General features: G+C 47.2%; 1 pseudogene; it reads right to left on the reverse strand.

The window, feature by feature from the left end:
- LOC135521602 (protein PTHB1-like) overlaps positions 1-13865 on the reverse strand; it is a 246567-nt pseudogene that overhangs the window by 133218 nt on the left and 99484 nt on the right.

Genomic DNA, 13865 nt, shown 5'->3' on the forward strand with positions numbered 1-13865 from the left:
TAAGGTGTACTGCAAGGCCATGAAAAGGGGCTTGTTGTGTGTGTGTGTGTGTGTGTGTGTGTGTGTGTGTGTGTGTGTGTGTGTGTGTGTGTGTGTGTGTGTGTGTGTGTGTGTGTGCGTGCAGCACAGGAGGCTACTGAGTGTGTCTGCAGTCTCCGGTTGCCGCCGGTGTTGTTGGAAACGTAAACAACTTTTGCGTTTACAGTCGATTGAAAAAGCAACATCTTTGGGGTTTGTAACAAATTACTGTTTACATAAAGAGTGACAGGGCTTTGGTCATACAGGAGTCTCCTGACTCTGTGTGTGTGTGTGTGTGTGTGTGTGTGTGTGTGTGTGTGTGTGTGTGTGTGTGTGTGTGTGTGTGTGTGTGTGTGTGTGTGTGTGTGTGTGTGTGTGTGTGTGTGTGTGTGTGTGTGTGTTTTGGCAGCAGAACAACGGCGAAAGGAGAGAGACCGGACGACATGAATCCTGTCAGCTCAATACCCGACACACACACACACGCACGCACACACACACACACACACACACACACACACACACACACACACACACACACACACACACACACACACACACACACACACACACACACACACACACACACACACACACACACACACACACACACACACACACACACACACACACACAGTAGAATCCTGCATCAGGTCGGATACACGCCACAAAAAAAACAAAAAACATTGAAAATAAATCAAATCAGCTGGCGGGTGGAATGAAAACATTGATCTCACGGATCAGAACAATTATATTGCTGGTCAGAAACTTTTAAAATCCAGATAATAAGGCTTACAATTTTTACAAACCCATGAGCTTGTTGTGTTACATTATGTTGCGAATTTCATTCTCTGAGCGGCGAGGCTTCCATCCATGAACGTATTGAGAGAGTGTGGAGCAGGGAACTGTCCATTATTTGTGTGGTGCTGAAACATTCTAATTTTGTCTAAACGCAGAGATTATATTCCCTCCCTCCACATGAGAATAGGCAACGACAAGTTGTCAAGCTGACTTTCTCTGGCTAACCTAGCTCACGCGAAAATGGGTAACGTAGGCCTAACTGGAGAAATAAAAAGGAAGGTTATGATGGGGGAATAGGCTACACCATCATGGAAACAGGTGCTGTGTGAGTGAAATCTCTGGTTTGGAAGGACAACAACCCAGTAGATGGATACACAGCTGGCAAAAAGTGCAAGCAGGTATTTGTTATGATATGATAATTCAATTAAATATCAGTTAATTATTAGCCTGCGTTAATTCAGGCTTTTGTTTATTTAGACCATTCGCAGGCCATATAAAGAACCGGTGCAGTGAGGGCGGCAGGGTAGCCTAGTGGTTAGAGTGTTGGACGAGTAACCGGAAGGTTGCAAATTCAAACCCCCGAGCTGACAAGGTACAAATCTGTCGTTCTGCCCCTGAACAGGCAGTTAACCCACTGTTCCTAGGCTGTCATTGAAAATAAGAATTAGTTCTTAACTGACTTGCCAAGTTAAATAAAGGTCAAATAGAAATCTGGTAATCTGGTACGTTACAGCCTTATTCTAAAATTGATTATATTGTTTTTTCAATGTATAAACAAAACCCAATAATGACAAAACAAAACTTTTTTTTTTTGCAAATGTCTTAAAACTAAAAAACTGAAATATTACATTTACAGAAGTATTCAGACCTTTTACTCAGTACTTTGTTGAAGCACCTTCGGCAGTGATTACAGCATTGAGTCGTCTGGGAATGACGCTAAAAACTTGGCACACCTGTATTTGGGGAATTTCTTCCATTCTTCTCTGCAGATCCTCTCAAGCTCTGTCAGGTTGGGTGGGGAGTGTTGCTGCACCACCATTTTCAGGTCTCTCCAGAGACGTTCTATCCAGACGTTCTATCCAGGGTTCAAGTCCAGGCTCTGGCTGGGCCACTCAAGCACATTCACAAACTTGTCCCGAAACCACTCCTGCATTGTCTTGGCTGTGTGCTTAGTGTTGTTGTCCTGTTGGAAGGTGAACCTTTGCCCCAGTCTGAGGTCCTGAGCGCTCTGAGGCAGGTTTTAATCAAGGATCTCTCTGCATTTTGCTCCGTTCATCTTTTCCTCGATCCTGACTAGTCTTCTAGTCCCTACCACTGAAAAACATCCCCACAGCATGATGCTGACACCACCACGCTTCATTTTAGTGATGGTATTGGCCAGGTGATGAGCGGTGCCTGGTTCCCCTTTTTTCTTCCACCACAGATGCTAGACATTCAGGCCAAATAGTTCAATCTTGGTTTCATCAGACCAGAAAATCTTGTTTCTCACGGTCAGAGAGCCTTTTAGGTGCATTTTGGCAAACTCCAAGCGGGCTGTCATGTGCCTTTAACTGAGGGATGTTTCATGTGGAAAAAGTGAGAGGGGTCTGAATACTTTCTGAATGCACTATTCAATTGTTTATTGAAGTTTCATTTAAACTATTTGATTATCGAAACGATATTGAATATAAAGATCTTGTTTTGTTATGTCGCCTACAAGCTCTCGTTAGGTAAAAAGGCTAATTAGAAGGTATTATTCTTAAAGCGATTTGAGTCATCAATGTGACGCATCACACTGTGATAACAAAAAGGTAGCCTATGGTTCTTAATTCATGGCATGGTTTCCTTTTATACAAATGTTGAATAGACAAGCAGACAAAATCAATTAATGCAGGGAAGGGGACTAATAGCCTACTACCACGAGTCATGAAAACAACAATTATTTTGTTCAAACGACCATACAACTACATTATCCCAGAACTCTCAAAGTATTCTACATTGGTCAAGAACACATATCCATTTCGTGAATTAATTATAAGCTCCAAAGAATGAATGCGTAAAGCACTCAATAAGGCAACTAATTCTTCTATTTGCGAAGCTGGAGGTTTTCAACTGGAAAACCATGGTTAATATTTCCTCCCTCCACTGTATCCATATTCATTAGTCTGGTGGCTACCTACCTCTTCACAATACTGCCCCTGTGTCCATCAACAGTCCTCATATATCATATTAAACATCCTGCATTAATCAACTGCTGTGTTTGATGGGGTGGAAACTAGGGAGAGAACTACTGAAGGGAAATGGCCGAGTTGATTTGTCATCAACACACTTATACGTGTGAGGGGTGACTGCTAAAGAGGGGCAAGGGGGAGAGAGAGAGGGGAGGGAGGAAGAGAGAGAGAGGAGGGAGGAAGAGAGAGAGAGAGGAGGGGGGAAGAGAGAGAGAGAGGAGGGAGGAAAGAGGAGAGAGAGAGAGGAGGGAGGAAGAGAGAGAGAGGAGGGAGGAAGAGAGAGAGAGGAGGGAGGAAGAGAGAGAGAGGAGGGAGGAAGAAACAAAAGAGGGAGGAAGAGAGAGAGAGGAGGGAGGAAGAGAGTGAGAGGAGGGAGGAAGAAACGAAAGAGAGATGAAGAGAGAGAGGAGGGAGGAAGACAGTGAAAGTAGGGAGGAAGAAAGAAAGAGGGAGGAGAGAGAGAGAGAGGGAGGGAGGAGAGAGAGAGAGGAAGGAGAGGAGGAAGAGAGAGAGAGGAGGAAGGAGGAGGAGGGAGAGAGAGAGGAAGAGGGAGGGAAGAAATGAAAGAGAGAGGAAGGGAGGGAGAGAGAGAGGGAGGAAGAAAGGAAAGAGGGAGGAGTGAGAGAGAGGAGGAAGAGAGAGAGGAGGGAGGAGAGAAGAGAGAGAGGAGGGAGGGAGAGAGAGAGAGAGGAGGGAGGAAGAGAGAGAGAGGGAGGGAGGAAGAGAGAGAGAGGAGGGAGGAAGAGTGAGAGGAGGGAGGGAAGAGAGGGAGGAAGAGAGAGAGGAGGGAGGAAGAAGAGAGAGAGGGAGGGAGGAAAGAGAGAGAGGAGGGAGGAGAGAAATGAGGGAGGAAGAGAGAGAGGAAGAGAGTGAAGAGGGAGGAGGGAGGGAAGAGAGAGGAGGGAGGAAGAAGGGAAACGAGAGAGAGAGGAGGGAGGAAGAAATGAAAGAGGGAGGAAGAGAGAGAGAGGAGGGAGGAAGAGAGTGAGAGGGCGGGAGATGAGAGAAGAGGGAAGACAGTGAAGGGAGGAGGGAGGGAAGAGAGAGAGAGGAGGGAGGAAGAGAGAGAGAGGAGGGAGGAAGAAACGAAAGTGGGAGGAAGAGAGAGAGAGGAGGGAGGTAGAGAGAGAGAGAGGAGGGAGGAAGAAACGAAAGTGGGAGGAAGAGAGAGAGAGGAGGGAGGTAGAGAGAAGAGAGGGAGGAAGAGAGAGGAGGGAGGGAGGAGAGGAGGGAGGAGAGGAGGGAGGAGGGAGAGAGAGAGGAGTGAGAGGAGGAGGGAGGAGGAGGGAGAGAGAGGGAGGGAGTGGGAGGTAGAGAGAGAGAGGAGGGAGGGAGGAAGAAGGGAGGAAGAAACGAAAGTGGGAGGAAGAGAGAGAGGGAGGAAGAGAGAGAGAGGATGGAGGTAGAGAGAGAGAGGAGGGAGGAAGAAGAGAGAGGAGGGAGGAAGAGTGAGAGAGGAGGGAGGAAGAGTGAGAGAGGAGGGAGGAAGAGAGAGAGGAGGGAGGAAGAGAGAGAGAGGAGGGAGGAAGAGAGAGAGGAGGGAGGAAGAGAGAGAGGAGGGAGGAAGAAACGAAAGAGGGAGGAAGAGAGAGAGAGGAGGGAGGAGAGAGAGAGGGAGGAAGAGGAGAGGAAGGAGGGAGAGAGAAAGAGTGAGAGAGGAGGAAGGGAGAGAGAGAGGAGGGAGGGAGAGAAAGGAGAGAGAGAGAGGGAGGGAAGGAGGGACGAAAGAGGGGGAGTGAGGAGGGAGGAAGGAGGGAGGAAGAGAAATGAAAGAGGGAGGAAGAGAGAAAGAGGAGAGGAGGGAGGAGGGAGGAAGAAATGAAAAGAGGGAGGAGGGAGGGAGAGAGAGAGAGGAGGGAGGAAGAGGAGGGAGAGAGAGGGAGGGAGGGAGGAAGAGAGAGAGAGGAGGGAGGAAGAAAGAGAGAGGAGGGAGGAAGAGAGAGAGAGGAGGGAGGAAGAGTGAGAGAGGAGGGAGGAGAGAGAGAGGAGGGAGGAAGAAGCATAAAAGGAGTAAAAAGGTATTTGGCCTGCTTAATGATGTTCAGACACACACATTTTTGTTAGAACTCAATGACCCATGGGGGTGGTGGTCAGGCGCACACACACCACTGTAGGCCTGAGAGTGTAAACAGGGCTATGATTGAGACATGTGCTCTTCTCTCCAACCATAACAACTTTACCAGGGGACTAGTGTTTACCAGGCATTCTCACAGCCAGCGGTTAACACTGGAACAACAGACAGAGCGTGCAAACACACCTCAGTGGGACACGATTCATTAGGCATTCTCAGAGGAAGGAGTTAACGGTATCATCACAGGCTAGACTGAACACTAATGAAGAGAAACTGCTTTTTCTCATACAGAGAGAAAGAAAAAGTAGCGAATTGAGAGAGAGAGAGAGAGAGACACACACACTCTTCCCCTCTCTCACCTGGCATCATGACTGGTATGGGTACCTTGGCCTCGGAGGCCAGGAATAGCTGTTCCCCTTGACCAGGCGGTCACAGAGCTGGGTGATGTGCTTCTTCAGGCAGACCGTGCCTTTGGGCATGCTGAAGACAGGTCCTGATCCTTAGGGCTGCGAGACAGACATGTCCTTAGGAGGTGAAACAAGGCCGCGTCCATCCTCTCCTCCCAACCCTGAGAGTGAGTGAGTGAGTGAGGTATTCTGTTATTCGAGCATATGAGATAGGAGGGTTAGGGAGAGCAAAGTAGGAAATGAGTAAAGATGGCAGAGACAGTGATAGAAAGAGTGAGAACAAAAAGTGACAGAATTCAAAAGAGGGAACATGACAGGGAGAAAGAGAGAAGCTGGGCATGTGGTCATATATGTGAGTGAGATTCATATAAGTGAGATTCAGAACAGATTTTAAGGAAAGAAGATAAAATCATACAATGAGAGGAATCAACTTCTGACTATTGAGATGCACCCTGTCTGGCAGTCTTCACAACCCCTGTGCCCCCTGTGTCCAGGATGATGCACTACCATGTACTACTGTAGTATTTACAGGCCGAGACAGTCTGTTTATCTAGCTACTACTGTATCAGTCTGTCCCGTCCCAGTCTTGCCTAAACACTGCCTGATCTCTTAAATGTGTGAGAAACACACACCAGGTATCACGACAAACACGCCGGCATAGGCATGTGGTATTGTGTGGCTGTATATACGTGCGCCCCCACACACACAAAACCGTATACTGTTTGTACACAGATGAGCACATTCTGCAGAGACACAGAGAGCAGATACAAAATTCACCCTGCAGACGAGCCAATAATGTGAATCCTTCAGACTCAATCCAATTGCCTCTCCCGGAGAAAGAGAAAAATAGCTTGTCTGGCCATCTCTCTCTCTCTCTCTCTCTCTCTCTCACTCACTCACTCACTCACTCACTCACTCACTCACTCACTCACTCACTCACTCACTCACTCACTCACTCACTCACTCACTCACTCACTCACTCACTCACTCACTCACTCACTCACTCACATTCACTCACTCACTCACTCGCACACACACACACACATCTCACCTACCCCCCACCCACCCCATCTAAGATAGTCCAGGCGGACCGAGCTGGGCCGTGGGAGTGACGACAGGTAGCCAGGGTGTGGGGCTGAGGCTGTCCCTGACGGTCTTCCTGCCGCCATGCTGATAGGCCTCTAATGAGCCCTACTGACAGGTAATCAGCCCCGTAATGATGATGACAGGGAAGATAACTGACATTACTCAGGTAGGAGGGAGGGGAGATAACGAGAGAGAAGAGAAAGAGAGAGAGGGGGGGGGAGAAAAAAGGGAGAATGAAATGGCGAGAGAAATATAAGGGGGAGAGAAAGCAGTAGAGGTGAGAGAAAGAGAAAGGGAAAGTAGTGTGGAAGAAGGAGGTAGAACATAGATCTCACCTCACACTGAAACAATAACCATTAACAGTCTATCAGGACCCCCAACAAGTTGAACTGGACTAACAGTACAGGTTTCACCAGCTGGGTAACAATATTAGGATATACATTTACATATGAATAATTTACCAGAGTGACTTACAGGAGCAATGAGGGTTAAGTGTCTTGCTCAAGGGCACCGATTTTTCACCTACTCGGCTCGGGGATTTGAACCAGAAACCTTTCGGTTACTTAACCGCTAGACTACCTGGCTTCTCAATTTCAATTTCAAATGAATGGCAGTGAAGGGCACAGTGATGGGTTTGGAACTGGGCCCAAGTGACAAATCATATGGTAGAGTGATAATGGACATCCTGCATGCTGAGGACGACCTTGGCCGTGTAAGGGACATCTTTGTTTGTGATTAAGAGAAGGTGAAGGTAAGGAGAACAAGAGACTGGGGGGAAATGGATAAGTCTTTTTGTCTGGTAATAAATAGCTGCTGTGCTACAATTTGGTGGTGGTGGATGAGGTCACTTCCCCTCTGACAATGTAAATCACATTGTGGAAATCCCAGTTGTGATTGCAAAATAACTTGACTATGGAGAACAGAATGGGGCCTAATATAGAGCCCTGAGGGACTCCCACAGGGACTGACAAAGGTTCGGACAGTAATCCTTCAGAGTTGACATGCTCAACTTGACTGGAAAAGTAATTTAAAGACCAGGCAAGAGAAGAGACTGGAAATGCAATGTCATGCTATTGAGCCAAGCAAAGCAAAATAATCTCTACAAAATCAAATCCCCCGACTAAATCAATAAATATGCCGAAGCCAAAATATTTATTGTCACAGGCAGATATTTCATTTAATTTAATACTTTAGTTGTTGCACATACATGTGAAGTTGGAAGTTTACATACACCTCAGCCAAATACATTTAAACTCTGGTTTTCACAATTCCTGACATTTAATCCTAAAAATAAAAGGTAAGGTAAAAATTCCACCTCATTATAAGAATGTAAAATGTCTGAATAATAGTAGAGAGAATTATTTATTTCAGATTTTATTTCTTTCATCACATTCCCAGTGGGTCAGAAGTTTACATACACTCAATTAGTGTTTGGTAGCATTGCCTTAAAATGGTTTAACTTGTGTCAAACGTCTCGGGTAGCTGCCACAAGCTGCCAACAATAAATTGGGTGAATTTTGGCCTATTCCTCCTGACAGAGCTGGTGTAACTGAGTCAGGTGTGTAGGCCTCCTTGCTCGCACACGCTTTTCCAGTTCTGCCCACAATTTTTCTATAGGATTGAGGTCAGGGCTTTGGTGTTGTCTTCCGGTGCCGACAGAGATGGCCGCCTCGCTTCGCGTTCCTAGAAAACTATGCAGTATTTTTTTTTTTTTAATGTGTTATTTATTACATTGTTAGCCCAGGAAATCTGACGTTTTATTACATACAGTAAGGAGGAACTATTGTATATAAGATCAACATTATGACCAGGAACACGACTTTCCCGAAGTGGATCCTGTGTTTTGTCCACCACCCGGGACAATGGATCGGATCCCAGCCGGTGACCCAAAACAACGGCGCCGCAGAAGGGGCAGACGGAGCGGTCTTCTGGTCAGGCTTCGTAGACGGGCACATCGCTCACCGCTCTCGAGTATACTACTCGCCAATGTCCAGTCTCTTGACAACAAGGTAGATGAAATTTGAGCAAGGGTTACCTTCCAGAGAGACATCAGAGATTGTAACATTCTTTGTTTCTCAGAAACATGGCTCACTCAGGATATGTCAGAGTCGGTACAGCCACCGGTTTTCTTCACGCATCGCGCCGACAGAAACAAACATCTCTCTGGGAAGAAGAAGGGCAGGGTGTATGCCTTATGATTAACGAGATGTGGTGTAATCATAACAACATACAAGAACTCAAGTCCTTTTGTTCACCTGACCTAGAATTCTTTAAAATCAAATGCCGACCGCATTATCTACCATCATAATCACAGTCATGTATATCCCCCCCAAGCAGACACATCGACGGCCCTGAAATAACTTAATTTCACTCTATGTAAACTGGAAACCACATATCCTGAGGCTGCATTTATTGCAGCTGGGGATGTTAACAAGGCTAATCTGAAAACAAGGCTCCCTAAATTTTATCAGCATATCGAATGTGCGACATGGGCTGGCAAAACCCTGGATCATTGTTATTCTAACTTCCGCGACGCATACAAAGCCCTCCCTCGCCCTCCTTTCGGAAAATCTGACCACGACTCCATTTTGTTGCTATAGACAGAAACTAAAACAAGAAGCGCCCGTGTTCAGGTCTGTTCAACGCTAGTCCACCCAATCGGATTCCACGCTTCAAGATTGCTTCGATCACATGGACTGGGATATGTTCCGCATCGTGTCGGACAATAACATTGATGAATACGCTGATTCCGTGAGTGAGTTTAATCAGGGCAAGGTGCCCGGAAACCGAATACAAAACACTGTAGCTATTCCCTCCGCAAGGCAATCAAACAAGCTAAGTGTCACAGTATAGAGACAAAGTAGAGTCGCAATTCAACAGCTCAGACACGAGAGGTATGTGGCAGGGTCTACAGTCAATCACAGACTACAAAAGGAAAAACAGCCCCGTTGCGGACCACGAGGTCTTGATCCCAGACAAACTAAATAACTTCTTTTCTCGCTTTGAGGACAATACAGTGCCACTGACACGGCCCGCTACCAAAACCTGCGGACTCTCCTTCACTGCAGCCGACGTGAGTAAAACATTTAAACATGTTAACCCTCGCAAGGCTGCAGGCACAGACGGCAATCCCAGCTGCGTCCTCGGAGCATGCACAGACCAGCTGGCTGGTATATTTACGGACATATTCAATCAATCCTTATCCCAGTCTGCTGTTCCCACATGCTTCAAGAGGGCCACCATTGTTCCTGTTCCCAAGAAAGCCAAAGTAACTGAGCTAAATGACTATCGTCCCGTAGAACTCACTTCTGTAATCATAAAGTGCTTTGAGAGACTAGTCAAGGACCATATCACCTCCACCCTCTCCAATTTGTAAGCAATTTGTATGAGACCCACTCCAATTTACTTACCGCCCCAATAGGTCCACAGACGACACAATCGCAATCACACTGCCCTAACCCATCTGGACAAGAGGAATACCTATGTAAGAATGCTGTTCATTGACTACAGCTCAACATTTAACGCCATAGTAAACTCCAAACTCGTCATCAAGCTCGAGACCCTGGGTCTTGACCCCGCTCTGTGCAACTGGGTCCTGGACTTCCTGACTGGCCATCCCAGGTGGTGAGGGTAGGAAACAACATCTCCACCCCGCTGATCCTCAACACTGGGGACCCACAAGGGTGCGTTCTCAGCCCTCTCCTGTACTCCCTGTTTACTCATGACTGCGCGGCCATACACACCTCCAACTCAATCAACAAGTTTGCAGATGACAAAACAGTGGTAGGCTTGATTACCAACAACGACGAGACGGCCTACAGGGAGGAGGTGAGGGCCCTCGGAGTGTGGTGTCTGGAAAATAACCTCACACTCAATGTCAACAAAACAAAGGAGTTGATCGTGGACTTCAGGAAACAGCAGAGGGAGCAGCCCCCTATCCACCCCTATTTACATCGACAGCCCCCTATCCTATCCACATCGACAGGACAGTAGTGGAGAAGGTGGAAAGTTTTAAGTTCTTCGACGAACAAATCACGGACAAACTGAAATGGTCCACCCACGCAGCAGCGCCTCTTCAACCTCAGGAGGCTGAAGAAATTAGTCTTGTCACCAAAAACACACAAACTTTTACAGATGCACAATCGAGAGCATCCTGTCGTGCTGTATCACCGCCTTGCACGGAAACTGCTCTGCCCACAACCGTAAGGCTCTCCAGAGGGTAGTGAGGTCTGCACAACGCATCACCGGGGGCAAACTACCTGACCTCCAGGACACCTACACCACCCAATGTCACAGGAAGGCCAACAAGATCATCAAGGACAACAACCACCCGAGTCACTCCCTGTTCAACCCGCTATCATCCAGAAGGCGAGGTCAGTACAGGTGCATCAAAGCGGAGACCGAGAGACTGAAAAACAGCTTCTATCTCAAGGCCTCCAGACTGTTAAACAGCCATCACTAACTTTGAGTGGCTACTGCCAACATACTGACTCATCTCTAGCCACTTTAATAATTAAACATTTATGTAATAAATGTATCACTATCCACTTTAAACAATGCCACTTTATATAATGTTTACATACTCTACATTATTCATCTCATATGTATATACTGTACTCTATACCATCAACTGCAGCTTGCCTATGCCGCTCGGCGATCACTCATTCATTAATCTTCATGTACATATTCTTATTCATTCCTTTACACTTGTGTGTATTTGTAGTTGTGAAATTGTTAAATTACTTGTTAGATATTACTGCATGGTCGGAACTAGAAGCACAAGCATTTCGCTACACTCGCATTAACATCTGCTAACTACGTGTATGTGAAAAATAAAATTTGATTTGATGGCCACTCCAATACCTTGACTTTGTTGTCCTTAAGCAATTTTGCCACCACTTTGAAAGTACCTTCATCAGAATGACGAACCAAGATGGCATAGCAGTTCAGACGTCTTTTGTCCTCGTCTTGTCGTGTCCCGTATATATATATATATTTACAACTTTTTTAAATTTTCCATAAACTCCATAAACTTCCATAAACTCATCCTCAAAACACTCTCCTGCAACCCGCCTCACCAATTTATATTTATAAAAAAGTATAAAAAAATATTATTTACCTCAAATCTGTAATCATCCAAGAAGCTAGCCAGAAGCTAGCCAGAAACTCCAAACTCCAAGAAGCTAGCCAGAAGCTAGCCAGAAACTCCAAACTCCAAGAAGCTAGCCAGAAGCTAGCCAGAAGCTAGTCAGGAGCTAGCCAGAAGCTAATCCAGAAGCTAATCAGAAGCGAGTTAAAGCTTTTGTCGATTCCGGAGCGAACATCAGTTGTTCCGGAGCTAGCCAGCTGAGGAGTTCCATCAATCACTCCTGGGCTGCGATTACCTATCCGGACACGTTTTGCTGCCTACGCGGAGCCCCACCGGGCCTTCACGGCTGAACTGCCGACGTTGTCTACCCGAGGGAGTTATCCGTCTGGTTCCTCCGTCGCGACGTTGCCTGGGCGCCCATCTGCGGCCTGCTAGCCATTAGCTGTCTTATCGGCTGCTATCTGAATAGATAATCGGACAATTTATTTATTTATTTTTATTGTTATTTTTTTCTTCTTCTTGGGCCTCTAGCTATATCTATTGTTTTTATTTTTGTTGTTGTTGTGTGATTTGGATTGGTCCCCTCTACCACACGGAACCCCGCTAATCTACTGACGGAGCGCAAGAGGTGGCTAATAACAGACGTCAATCCTATGCTAGCTTGCTACCGATGGCCTGGCTGGCTGTCTGGATCGCCTTGACCCCCAACCAACCTCTCCACTCTCTGGACCCTTTTGATCACTCGACTAAGTATGCCTCTCCTTAATGTCAATATGCCTTGTCCATTGCTGTTCTGGTTAGTGTTTATTGGCTTATTTCACTGTAGAGCCTAGTCCTGCTCACCATACCTTATCCAACCTATTAGTTCCACCACCCACACATGCAATGACATCTCCTGGTTTCAATGATGTTTCTAGACATTTAACATTTACATTTAAGTCATTTAGCAGACGCTCTTATCTAGAGCAACTTACAAATTGGTGAATTCACCTTCTGACATCAGTGGAACAGCCACTTTACAATAGTGCATCTAAATCATTTAAGGGGGTGAGAATGATTGCTTTATCCTATCCTAGGTATTCCTTGAAGAGGTGGGGTTTCAGGTGTCTCCGGAAGGTGGTGATTGACTCCGCTGTCCTGGCGTCGTGAGGGAGTTTGTTCCACCATTGGGGGGCCAGAGCAGCGAACAGTTTTGACTGGGCTGAGCGGGAACTGTACTTCCTCAGTGGTAGGGAGGCGAGCAGGCCAGAGGTGGATAAACGCAGTGCCCTTGTTTGGGTGTAGGGCCTGATCAGAGCCTGGAGGTACTGCGGTGCCGTTCCCCTCACAGCTCCGTAGGCAAGCACCATGGTCTTGTAGCGGATGCGAGCTTCAACTGGAAGCCAGTGGAGAGAGCGGAGGAGCGGGGTGACGTGAGAGAACTTGGGAAGGTTGAACACCAGAAGGGCTGCGGCGTTCTGGATGAGTTGTAGGGGTTTAATGGCACAGGCAGGGAGCCCAGCCAACAGCGAGTTGCAGTAATCCAGACGGGAGATGACAAGTGCCTGGATTAGGACCTGCGCCGCTTCCTGTGTGAGGCAGGGGCGTACTCTGCGGATGTTGTAGAGCATGAACCTACAGGAACGGGCCACCGCCTTGATGTTAGTTGAGAACGACAGGGTGTTGTCCAGGATCACGCCAAGGTTCTTAGCGCTCTGGGAGGAGGAAACAATGGAGTTGTCAACCGTGATGGCGAGATCATGGAACGGGCAGTCCTTCCCCGGGAGGAAGAGCAGCTCCGTCTTGCCGAGGTTCAGCTTGAGGTGGTGATCCGTCATCCACACTGATATGTCTGCCAGACATGCAGAGATGCGATTCGCCACCTGGTCATCAGAAGGGGGAAAGGAGAAGATTAATTGTGTGTCGTCTGCATAGCAATGATAGGAGAGACCATGTGAGGTTATGACAGAGCCAAGTGACTTGGTGTATAGCGAAAATAGGAGAGGGCCTAGAACAGAGCCCTGGGGGACACCAGTGGTGAGAGAGCGTGGCGAGGAGACAGATTCTCTGCCGCCACGCCACCTGGTAGGAGCGACCTGTCAGGTAGGACGCAATCCAAGCGTGGGCCGCACCGGAGATGCCCAACTCGGAGAGGGTGGAGAGGAGGATCTGATGGTTCACAGTGTCGAAGGCAGCCGATAGGTCTA

This window comes from Oncorhynchus masou, chromosome 30 (genome assembly GCF_036934945.1).
Source record: "Oncorhynchus masou masou isolate Uvic2021 chromosome 30, UVic_Omas_1.1, whole genome shotgun sequence".
Lineage (NCBI taxonomy): Eukaryota > Metazoa > Chordata > Actinopteri > Salmoniformes > Salmonidae > Oncorhynchus > Oncorhynchus masou.